The following is a 12,015-nucleotide window of genomic DNA, read 5'->3' on the forward strand; positions in this document are numbered from 1 at the left end:
AAGCATCTGGACGCAAAGTGTCCGACTTTCCCGCAATTATAACAGACGACCCCAGGAGACTTCCTACCAGACTGCTCCCGGTCTACCTTATCCTTCTCACTAGTCCCCGGCTTACTTTCTGACTTTTCTGGCGGACTCTCCCCGCCGTCCTGACTACCCTTCTGGTAGCCTTTACTCGGGGTAAACTTCATTTTATGCATCAACGCATACTCATCCGCTAACTTAGCAGTTGCGGCTAACGTGGCTGCCTCTTTCTTATCTAGGTAGGGTCTCATACCCTCAGGGACACAACCTTTAAACTGCTCAATCAGGATCAGCTGTAGCAGTCTGTCATAATCCCCCTCTACCCCCTTCGAGGCGCACCAACGCTCACCATATGTCTGCATCTCACCGGCAAACTCTAAATACGTGCAGTCCCACTGCTTCCTCGCATTCCGGAACCTCTGCCGGTATGCCTCCGGGACCAACTCATAAATCCTGAGGATGGCCTCTTTCACCACCTCATACCTCTGGGCGTCTTCCGTGGACAAAGCTGAGTAAGCTCGTTGGGCTTTCCCTTTCAGTACACTCTGAAGCAAAACAGCCCACGTATCCCTCGGCCAGTCCTGACTGGTAGCAACTTTTTCGAAATAGAGAAAGTACCGATCCATGTCGGTATCATCAAATGGGGGAACCAGCCTAACCTCCTGGGTCGCCCGGAACCCTCCACCTTGGTTCGGCACGGGCCCCTGCTCTGCCCTTATCTTTAACTTCTCCAGCTCGAATTCCCTTTCCCTCTGTTTCTCCTCTCGCTCCAACTGTCTCTCTCTCTCTCTCTCTCTCTCTCCTGCCTTTCTAACTGCTTCTCTTCGTGTTCTAACTGCCGTACCCAGAACTCGTGCTCGAGTCTCAGTTTTTCAAGCTGCACCTGTACTGTGTCTCCAGCAGGTTTTTCAATAGACACCACCTCCAGCTCCCCTTGGGGAAACACACCTTTAGATACATAATGCTCTACGATAGCTCTGTGTATCTCCTCTCGCCTCATTGTCGACTTCCCCTTAGCAAGATTCAACCGTTTGGCTACAGCTACCAATTCCGCTTTCCTGGCATCCTCTAATGCCTCCAAGGTCGGCGCCTTTATAAATCCCTCAACCTCCATTTCTGCTGTTTGTCTTTTCTTTCTTTCAGGAATTTTAACCCAATCAATTTACTCCGTCCCAAATTTAGCGTTCAAAATCCCGGACGAGAACCCCACTTATGTTACGTACCCCGTAACTGGGTTGCCAAACCAGCAGAAATGGATCACTCAGTTGGAGTCTGGATTACTAGAACTAAGAAAGTTTTATTAAAGAAACAAGCAACACAGTACTCTAATCAAAAGGATAATAAATGCAACAGTTCAGCAATGATAAACACACGTACACAGAATTAAGATAACAGGATCAATCAAGCTCTATCGTTGTCTAGGGGTAAATGACCAGTTTCAAAGTGACGCAAAGTTCAGTTCAATTTAGTTCAGTTCAGTTCGCAGTAATCGCTGCCGTGGGAGATGGACAGTGGGGGGAAGGAGAGAGAGAGCAAAACGAATGAATATTCAAACGGCTTCCACACAGACCTTCGATATTCTTCGCAGTCAGCTTTCGGGCGAGCCCTTTGTGATGTCATCTGAGGTCACCGACCGTGACCCCTCCGTTTCCAGATACGATCGTTTCTCTGCGGTGAACCTGGCACCCAGGCAAGGGTGGACACACACCAGGTTCCCGCCGATCGTGCCTTTCCACCCTGTGCGTCTATGGCTTGATCCCGCGACCAGCCGTCCAAAACTACCCACCGACTTGTGGGAGACGCACCGCTTCCAGGGTCTCGTTACCTCGGGGTGTCGTGTGTGTCTGCCTTAACGAACCTGTCCCTTTTTATCCCCCTGCTGGGGTATCACCTGTCCATCACTTCAAACAGTTCAGGGTTCAAAGGGGGAGCCGATCTTGACAGCTCTCCTTCCGTTAAACTCTCCCGTCCCTTCATTAACATCTCCAAATGCTGCTCCATTGCTTTCCTTATCTCTCTTTCTCCTGAAGACAGGTGGCAGACCAACTGCTGATCCCACTGGTGCCAGCACAGGACAGCTAACATCTTAATCTATGTGTATTCTCGTCACATTATCTAGCCCAAATAAATACCATTCAATCAGGTTATTCTCAATCCTAGACAAAATGATAAATGGTGAAATTGATAATGTGGTAACAGTGAATAATCTGATCACCAATGCCCTGTTTGAGATTGACAAGAACCACTCAGTTCCAGATCACACAGCAGCCTTAGTCCAAACATACACCAAAGGACTAAAGTTCTGATGCAAGGCAAGAATAAGTTGCAAGATCTCATTGCTATTTTTTTTTTATTTACTTCACTTAAAAGTACTTTCAGATTTAATGCTTCATTCAATAAAACAAACCTCTGACAATGCAGCAATCTCTCAATCCCACCTAAATGTTTTAGTCAACTCTCTGGAATGTGATGAACCCACAACCTTCTGACTGAGAAATGAGGGCTTCACCCACAAAGCCAACATCCAGCATAACAGAATGCATGAGTGAGGGGATCTTTCAAAGAGTTATTTTCTTAATTTCAGCATAAAAATTTGCTGGTATAAAATTCTTAACCAACATGAAGGACCTGCTGCATAATGTGAAACAAGATACCGAGGTATAATAACATAAAACATTCTTTCTCCCACTCACTATCACATACAGATGGCCATGTATTTTCTCTCATTTAGGTATTTATTTACAGACAAATAAAACTTCCTTGAAAGTATTTAGTTATAGGTAGCTTGAAAGCACACCCCTAAATATTTAAGAAAAGATAGCTTAAAACCATTGATCAGTTTCTATTTCTCTTTTTTTTCCAAAACAACTGAATTCTGACTGAAACAGTAAGCTTTTTTTAAAAAATGGCAGCTGGGCCAACAAAATCAAATAGTTTCTCTAAACACTGTGCTCTATTAGTACTCTGTTCTTCACCACACCAAATAAAGCTCTCAGTGCAACCTCTGTCAACCTGACAACAGCATTGCTCATAAAGACGTATGAATTTACTTGGATTTTTTGACAGGTTTAACCCCTCTTCACTCAGTCTGAACAACTCCAAACAGGTTTGTTTTTGTTAAATGGAAAAATAAATGGCAGTATCAGCCACTTATTAGACTGTAATGAGTAGAAGCATAAAAATGCCATGGCATAGGATAAAATCTTTTAATTGTTTAATCAATATTAAGCCCAATTCTGAAGCTAAATCTCCACATTAAACTTAAATTTTAAAAGCAATAAATGCTTTTAACAACCTATGTTAGCACAAAAAAATTCAAAGTATCACAAATTTATCAAAAATGCCATTGGCACTTTTAGTCTGTTACAGCTCTTAACTGGAAAATACCTATCCAAGTAATAAAAGCCAGAAAGAAATAACAAAAATCTGCATTTTCAGACTTCACACAATAAACAACAGAAACAAGCTACAATTCCTGAAGCTCCTTATATCTGCCAGTTCCAATTACTCAGGTGTTAATTGAGCTTCTGAAGCTACAATTCAATAATCTCTGTTAGTATGTTTGCAAGGTTTAATTTACCCAACATATAACTAAGACATTTATCACAAGAATTATACATTATTTAAAATGCAGTAACTACAGAAAAATGCATTTAATGGCATGGATTGATGCTTGCAGCAACTTTTTTGACACAGTACATACGTAACAATTGTTCTTTTTGTCACTAACAACAGTAGACAATTCTACTGATTAAAAATTGTGTCAAGATTGATTAAAACTAAATGAACACTCTCACACATAGTATACATCTGAATACCTCCATGTGAAATGAAAATACAGAGGATATAAAATAAATTAGTACCATTTTCTTCAAGACATTTCATATTTTCCTTTGGTGTTTTCCAATTTGACATTTCTTCCTTCGGTCTTGGCTCTGTGATAGTTCCTAAAGAATTCTGATAACTGTAAAAGTTGATGAATAAATTGCAACACACCAGCACTCTAAGCATGCAGCTGTGATCGAGCCTTTTACACACCCCCTCTCAAGGTTGCCAGCAATTCTAACTCATGACATATATGGTCCGTTGGGGACCAAGTAAGGAGATTCTGACTACCAACAGTCATTGCAAAATAATTTTTAAAGCATAAAAAGCAAATTAACTGGTAAATTTTACTAAGATACCTGAATAAATAAATACATGAAATTATCTGGTCTTAAACCTCTGGAAAACGTACAGTACTTTTAAATAGCATGGACATTTTACTTAATGAAAGTATAAATACATAAGCAGCATAGTAATAGTAATGAATGCAAGTAACTCAGTATTTCATTATTTATGCATTAAAAACAAATTAAATAGAATTCACATGTGACGATTATTTTTCCACCAACCTGAGTTAATACACTTCAAAAGCTGCAATTTCTATAATGCTGAAAGCAACCCCTTCAAATAGCCCTATTTCCCCAATTATGCATACAGATGAGTTGATTTCCTATGGCCACTACCATAACACAAAAAAAAACTTTTTCCAAAGGCAAGGCACATCAAATGTTTCTGAGTTTACATGTAGAGAGTTATGAAACAGAGGTCAACTTCATACAACTTTCCAAATGCTTTTCTCGAACAAGCTTAAGTCATAAAAGATGTATTTCTCCTGTGGGTGTATTTTCTTTTTCAAATTCACGACAAAGCAACATTTGTTTAGCTATTTTCAATAGTGATGACTAACTTTAGTGTTCATTGGTTTTAAACCTTGAAAATGGACACAAGGGCAAGTATTCCCAAGCAATTTTTAAACGCTACTTTGTTCGACGTCCATTACTTGTTCAATTGAGATGGAAAAGACAAGCTTTAGCTATGAGAAGAGGTTCTAAACACAAAATATTTAAAAAATTCACCTAATTTGTGCCATAAGTTAATAAATCTTATGGATTCAAACTACTTTAGGAGAATAACATTTTCCTCTCATTCAGTTATATAAAGATCAAGAAAATACTACTTCAAACAAGTGTTTAAGTTTCAAACCATTATACAAAGCTCTCATTATAAAAGAAGCTTTTACACAATCTGATTAATTTTACAATATATTAATTTTCTATCAATTATGATCATAATATGGCATGGTGACAGATCCTAAAACAAACATAAACATCAGACAAATGTAGTAGAATCGTATAATCAAACATGAACATCAAATCATAAATGATGAGCCACGCTTGGCAGGAGTGGAATTTATTTCTCTGGAAGTTGCAATTAACACATCAGTTTTATTAACCCAGCAGTGACAAGTATTTCCTTCGTCAATGATTACTAGAATAAACTAAAATAGAACCATGAATGCTTTTCAGCCCATCAAACAAACATTGTTACAGTCAATCCCTATCCTGAAGGAAAAAAATCTGTAATTTGATTAGGATCAATTATTCAACCATACTTTTGCTCACATCATTGCCATACCAGACAAATGATACTAATAGTTATTTGTTGCACTTGTTTTTATATGCCTGTTTAATCTTATAAAATACTTTAAGAGCTGATCTAAATTAAAGTGTTAAATGAAAGCATCAGAGATGAATCAGAGTAAAGTTTAATGTATTGTTGTTTTGCAGCCGCAGTACATTGCAATACGTAACAATAAAAACTATTAAGTTACTAAACACACACACATGTGATTGACATGTACAATTTTTATACACATACAATATATCTTGCCTCCAAAGCACAAAAATTCTGTAAAGCAAAGGTACTTCCAAAAATAATTATTTTTATTAAAAATACTACAAAAAGCAGTAAACAGTAAAAAAAAAAGCCTAAATCAATATTTGATATGACCACCCTTTGCCTGCATCAAGTCTCTGAAAAACACTATCACGTTTTTTTTAATAAGAAAATCAGCTGGTAGGTTGCTCCAAGTATCTTGGAGAACATGCCACAGTTCTTCTGCTTTTGTCTCTCCTGTACACTGGGTGTTAATGTCTGTGTGTGTGTGTGTGTGTGTAATATTGGTGTGGCATGGGTACAGGCACAACCAGCACTAAGACACCACACAAGATTATTTGATTCCAAACAACTGGTTAAATTGATAATTACAGAATGTCTTTCTGGTGCTTCCCGCTCACTCCCCTCTTCATTCCTCTTTTCCAACCATTATTCCACTCTCCCTGCCCCTTTCCCACTCTCAGTCCACAACACAGACCCATATCAGAATCAGGTTTATCATCACTCACATCATGAAATAAATAAGTAAATAAATAAATAAATATATATATACACACATATATACACACACACACACACACACCCATATATCCAAGACTTTTCCACAGTACTGTATATATAAAATTAAATAAGTAGTGCAAAAAAAAAGGAAAAAACATACTGAGTTAGTTTTCATGGGTTCATTGTCCATTTGGAAATCTGATGGTGGAGGGAAAGAAGCTGTTCATGAAACTGTGTGTGGCTTCAGGTTCCTGTACCTTCTTTTTCATGGCAGAAATGTGAAGAGGGCACGACTTTAGTGATGGGAGTCCTTAATGATGGATGCCACCTTTCTGAGGCATCACCTCAAAAAGTGTCCTGGATGCTGAGGAGACTAGTGCCCATGATGGGGCTGGCTGAGTTGACAACTTACTGCAGCTTTTTCTAATCTTGTGCGGTGGCTCCTCCATCCCAGACAGTGATGCACCCAGTTAGAATGCTCTCCATGGTACATCTGTAGAAATTTGCAAGTGTGTTTGGTGACATATAGTGTCTCCTCAAACCCCTAATTAAATACAGCCGCTGTTGCGCCTTCTTTGTAACTGCATCAATATGTTGGGCCCAGGATAGAACCTCAAAGATGTTGACACCCAGAAACTTGAAACTGTTTATTCTTTCCACTTCTGATCACTCAAGGCTCGAAAAACAACTGAGTAATTTGGCTTTCGACTCCCTCCATGGTTGCAGCCTTCAATCAGTTAAGCATATCATTTGCTTTCATGAGTTAATTCCGCTGAAGGGATCTCTGCTTAAAAAATATGTTTAAATTACGTAATGAAGTGCATACAAATTCTTACATAAATATCCATGCAGAGCAGAAGCAACATTAAATCGAAATGCATACAGAAGGGAATGGAGAAAGCCAGAAGGGTAACTGTTTGAAGCAGGCAGGACATTTAATTCTTACTCCTTCTCTTAGCAGAAAAACTAATGCCTGCTGAACCAAATATAAATATGATCATGACTGTTAAAAATTCAAAAACTGAAATCCAAGTTATAAACTTATCCTATCCAACATAGTTGAAATGACACAAAGAGATTAGCATAAACGAATCTTTTTTTCCCAAGATAGCAATGAGTCGCAGCCTCTGTTGAGATCACAGCTCAGATTTAGTTTGTTTTATATGTAAAGTATGTGGTTCAGAGGCATGGTTTTGGGGACAGAGGGGGCAGTTAGGGGTCAGGTTAGGGTTTTGGGACAGGGATGTAGACAGGCTAGAACCTCAGCCTCTGCTCCACATTCGAAGGACAGCATCAAGAGAGTAGTCAGATGTCAGGCCTGCAGACCAGCAAGGTCGATCAGGATCCTGTCATTAGCAAGGCCAGAATTTGAGGTTTAGTTTTCGAGTCCCATCACCTGTGAGTCCAGCATTCAAGGCCTGGAGTTTGGGTCCTAGTTCATCATCATCTGTAAGTCCTGGGTTGATACTGATGATCAAAGGCTGAAGCCTGACTGGAGGACTAGACTGAAGCCCCAAGGTCAATTGAAAGTCCAGAAGTTGAGGCAGAATGGTTGCAGTCTGGGTCTGCGAATCTCTGTGAATCCACTGGGGAAATCAGGTTCAGTGTCTGTGAATCCACGAGTCTACTAGAAGCCAAAGAAAACAACCTGTCCTGGGGTTAGAGGACTGTGTATGTGCATGGGTGAGTTGGTGTATTTCTGGAGGGTGGGGGAGAAATGGGGTTTTCTCACCCCCACTGTCGTTGCTTTGTTGTTTGGTACTTTCTGTTTTATTGTTTTCTGTGTTGTTCTGCCAAGAATTGTAGAATGCTATATTAGCACCGGAATGTGTGATGGCACTTGTGGGCTGCCCCCAGCACATCCTTGGGTGTGTTGATTGTTAATGCAAATTACATAATTCACAGTATGTTTCAATGCACATGTGATAAATAATCTAAATCTGAAATCTGCATTTTAGCCAGAAATGGTATGGGCACGGGACGGCCAATAAGGGCCTATTTAAAATATTGCTGCTGTGGTATAATTTTGTCATCAAGGCATGATTCAGCTTTAACTCATGGAAGCAGAGTAACCCATCACCAACATAGCGGAAAGAAACAAAGTAGGCAACATGTTGTTGAGAGTTCTTAAATTAGTGTTGCACAAGGAGTAATCATTCCTTCAACTTCCTGATATTATTCCACCTGTTTTGAGGAAAAGACCATTTGAATAAATTCCTTTGACGGCCAGGAACTTATGGTTACTGGTCTTTGCATCGAATTTACCCCTTCCCATAAACTTAAATATCACAAATATTCCACAAGTTAAAAATAGCACTTAGAAATCTCCTGTCCTCCATATCATATAGAAAACCAGGCAGAAAATAATGGCATCTCATTAAAAAAGCAATAGGATAAAAATAATGAATTTGATTGTTATGACAGGTAGCTTCATGGTCACCAACACTATGCTTGATTTTTAAGCAACACACATCAAAGTTGCTGGTGAACGCAGCAGGCCAAGCAGCATCTGTAGGAAGAGGTGCAGTCGACGTTTCAGGCCGAGACCCTTCGTCAGGACTAACTGAAGGAAGAGTGAGTAAGGGATTTGAAAGTGGGAGGGGGAGGGGGAGATCCAAAATGATAGGAGAAGACAGGAGGGGGAGGGATAGAGCCAAGAGCTGGACAGGTGATTGGCAAAAGGGGATACGAGAGGATCATGGGACAGGAGGTCTGGGAAGAAAGACAAGGGGGGGTACCCAGAGGATGGGCAAGAGGTATATTCAGAGGGACAGAGGGAGAAAAAGGAGAGTGAGAGAAAGAATGTGTGCATAAAAATAAGTAACAGATGGGGTACGAGGGGGAGGTGGGGCCTAGCGGAAGTTAGAGAAGTCGATGTTCATGCCATCAGGTTGGAGGCTACCCAGACGGAATATAAGGTGTTGTTCCTCCAACCTGAGTGTGGCTTCATCTTTACAGTAGAGGAGGCCGTGGATAGACATGTCAGAATGGGAATGGGATGTGGAATTAAAATGTGTGGCCACTGGGAGATCCTGCTTTCTCTGGCGGACAGAGCGTAGATGTTCAGCAAAGCAGTCTCCCAGTCTGCGTCGGGTCTCGCCAATATATAAAAGGCCGCATCGGGAGCACCGGACGCAGTATATCACCCCCGTCGACTCACAGGTGAAGTGTTGCCTCACCTGGAAGGACTGTTTGGGGCCCTGAATGGTGGTAAGGGAGGAAGTGTAAGGGCATGTGTAGCACTTGTTCCGCTTACACGGATAAGTGCCAGGAGGGAGATCAGTGGGGAGGGATGGGGGGGACGAATGGACAAGGGAGTTGTGTAGGGAGCGATCCCTGCGGAATGCAGAGGGGGGGGAGGGAAAGCTGTGCTTAGTGGTGGGATCCCGTTGGAGGTGGCGGAAGTTACGGAAAATAATATGTCGGACCCGGAGGCTGGTGGGGTGGTAGGTGAGGACCAGGGGAACCCTATTCCTAGTGGGGTGGCGGGAGGATGGAGTGAGAGCAGGTGTACGTGAAATGGGGGAGATGCGTTTAAGAGCAGAGTTGATAGTGGAGGAAGGGAAGCCCCTTTCTTTAAAAAATGAAGACATCTCCCTCGTCCTAGAATGAAAAGCCTCATCCTGAGAGCAGATGCGGCGGAGACGGAGGAATTGCGAGAAGGGGATGGCGTTTTTGCAAGAGACAGGGTGAGAAGAGGAATAGTCCAGATAGCTGTGAGAGTCAGTAGGCTTATAGTAGACATCAGTGGATAAGCTATCTCCAGAGACAGAGACAGAAAGATCTAGAAGGGGGAGGGAGGTGTCAGAAATGGACCAGGTAAACTTGAGGGCAGGGTGAAAGTTGGAGGCAAAGTTAATAAAGTCAACGAGTTCTGCATGCGTGCAGGAAGCAGCGCCAATGCAGTCGTCGATGTAGCGAAGGAAAAGTGGGGGACAGATACCAGAATAGGCACGGAACATAGATTGTTCCACAAACCCAACAAAAAGGCAGGCATAGCTAGGACCCATACGGGTGCCCATAGCTACACCTTTAGTTTGGAGGAAGTGGGAGGAGCCAAAGGAGACAGCTTCTGTCAGCTATACTGGGCACATAGTCTCACAGAATGGAGTAGTTAATGATCAGTCTAAGCTAGAGGCAGTGAACACTTGGCCAAGACCCCAGACTGTGAGCACTCTGCGCTCATTCCTCAGGTTCTGTGGTTACAATCAGAGATTTGTGAAGGGCTATGCGAAAGTGAGTCACCCGTTGAATCAGCGTCTGTGCGGTGGGAGGGAGAAAAAAAAAGATAGGAGGGTGGAGTATCTTAGCCCGTTGGACTGAGGTGGAATGCAAAATGTCAAGAGGCCTTTCAGTTGCTGAAGGAGCTGCTGACCCAGGAGCCGGTGCTGGCTTTTGCGGACCCCCGATTGTCATATGTACTGCATATGGATGCCAGCTGACAGGACGGCCTGTATCAGGATCAGGGCACCCGGTTGAGACCCGTTGTGTTTATCAGCTGGAGTCTGTCGCCCTCAGAGAAAAACTATCCCACGCACAAGTTGGAATATTTGGCGTTGAAATGGGCGGTGGTAGATAAGCTGAGTGACTACCTCTATGGGGCCAAGTTTGAGGTAAGGATGGACAACAAACCCCTAACTTATATCCTGACCTCGGCGAAACTGGATGCCATAGGCCATTGGGGGTTGGTAGCGTTGTCTGCCGATGATTTCAGCCTGAAGTACCAGCCAGGAAGTAAGAACATTGATGCTGAAGCTTTGTCCCGATGGGCACGAGGGACTAAACAGGGACGAGGAATGTGAGAGTGTTCCTGGCCCGGGGGTGAAGGTCATGTGCCAGTTTGCCGTCACTATGCAGGCAGAGGGAAAGGAGGGGCAGGATTAAGCAGTGGATCAATTGGGAGCTTCTGATGGTGCCATTCCACAAGTTTACTGTAACCTGACTGCTCTGAAGTCAAATCAGCTGTCGAAATTCAGTTCTGGGGAAGTGGCAGCTGCTCAGCAAGATGATCTGGGAATCGGTGCCATTTGGTCAACGGTTGAAAAGAGAGATGTGGCTCAGGCAGAGAACACAAAACATTACTGAGAGAATGGCCTCAGTTGGAGTTGCAGAACCAGATCCTATACTGGATCACGTCACTCCTGGACCGACCTCGACGTTGCTAGCTGGTTCTGCCGGAGAAGTAGTATTGGAGGAATGCATTGAAGTCACTTCATGATGACTCTGGACATTTGGGGGTTGAGAAGACCTTTGGGTTGCTCAGAGACCAGTTTTACTGGTCCCGAATGAAGTTGGAAGTCGAAGAATACCACAAGTCGTGCATTCCATGCATACGGCAGAAGATGTTGACTACACAGGCAGCTCCCTTGTCCCACTTGCCGAGTGCAGGGCCCCTGGACCTGGTGTGTATGGATTTCCTGTGCATAGAACCCGATGCCAGGAACACTGCAAATATCTTAGTCATCACAGACCACTACCCCAGATATGCACACGGTTTTCCTGTCAAGGACCAGAAGACACCCACAGTGGCCAAAGTGTAATGGGAGAAGTATTTCATTTATTATGGCCTTCACAGGTGGATACATAGTGATCAAGGGCAGAATTTCGAGAGCAGACTCATCCATGAGTTACTGGGCATGCTTGGAGTTGAGAAGTCAAGGACCACGCCCTATCATCCACAGGGTGATCCCTAGTCCAGGAAGTTTAATCAGACCTTGTTAGACATGCTTGGGACACTGGAGATCAGCAAGAAGAGCAGGTGGAGTCAAC

Source organism: Mobula birostris, chromosome 6 (genome assembly GCF_030028105.1).
Source record: "Mobula birostris isolate sMobBir1 chromosome 6, sMobBir1.hap1, whole genome shotgun sequence".
NCBI lineage: Eukaryota > Metazoa > Chordata > Chondrichthyes > Myliobatiformes > Myliobatidae > Mobula > Mobula birostris.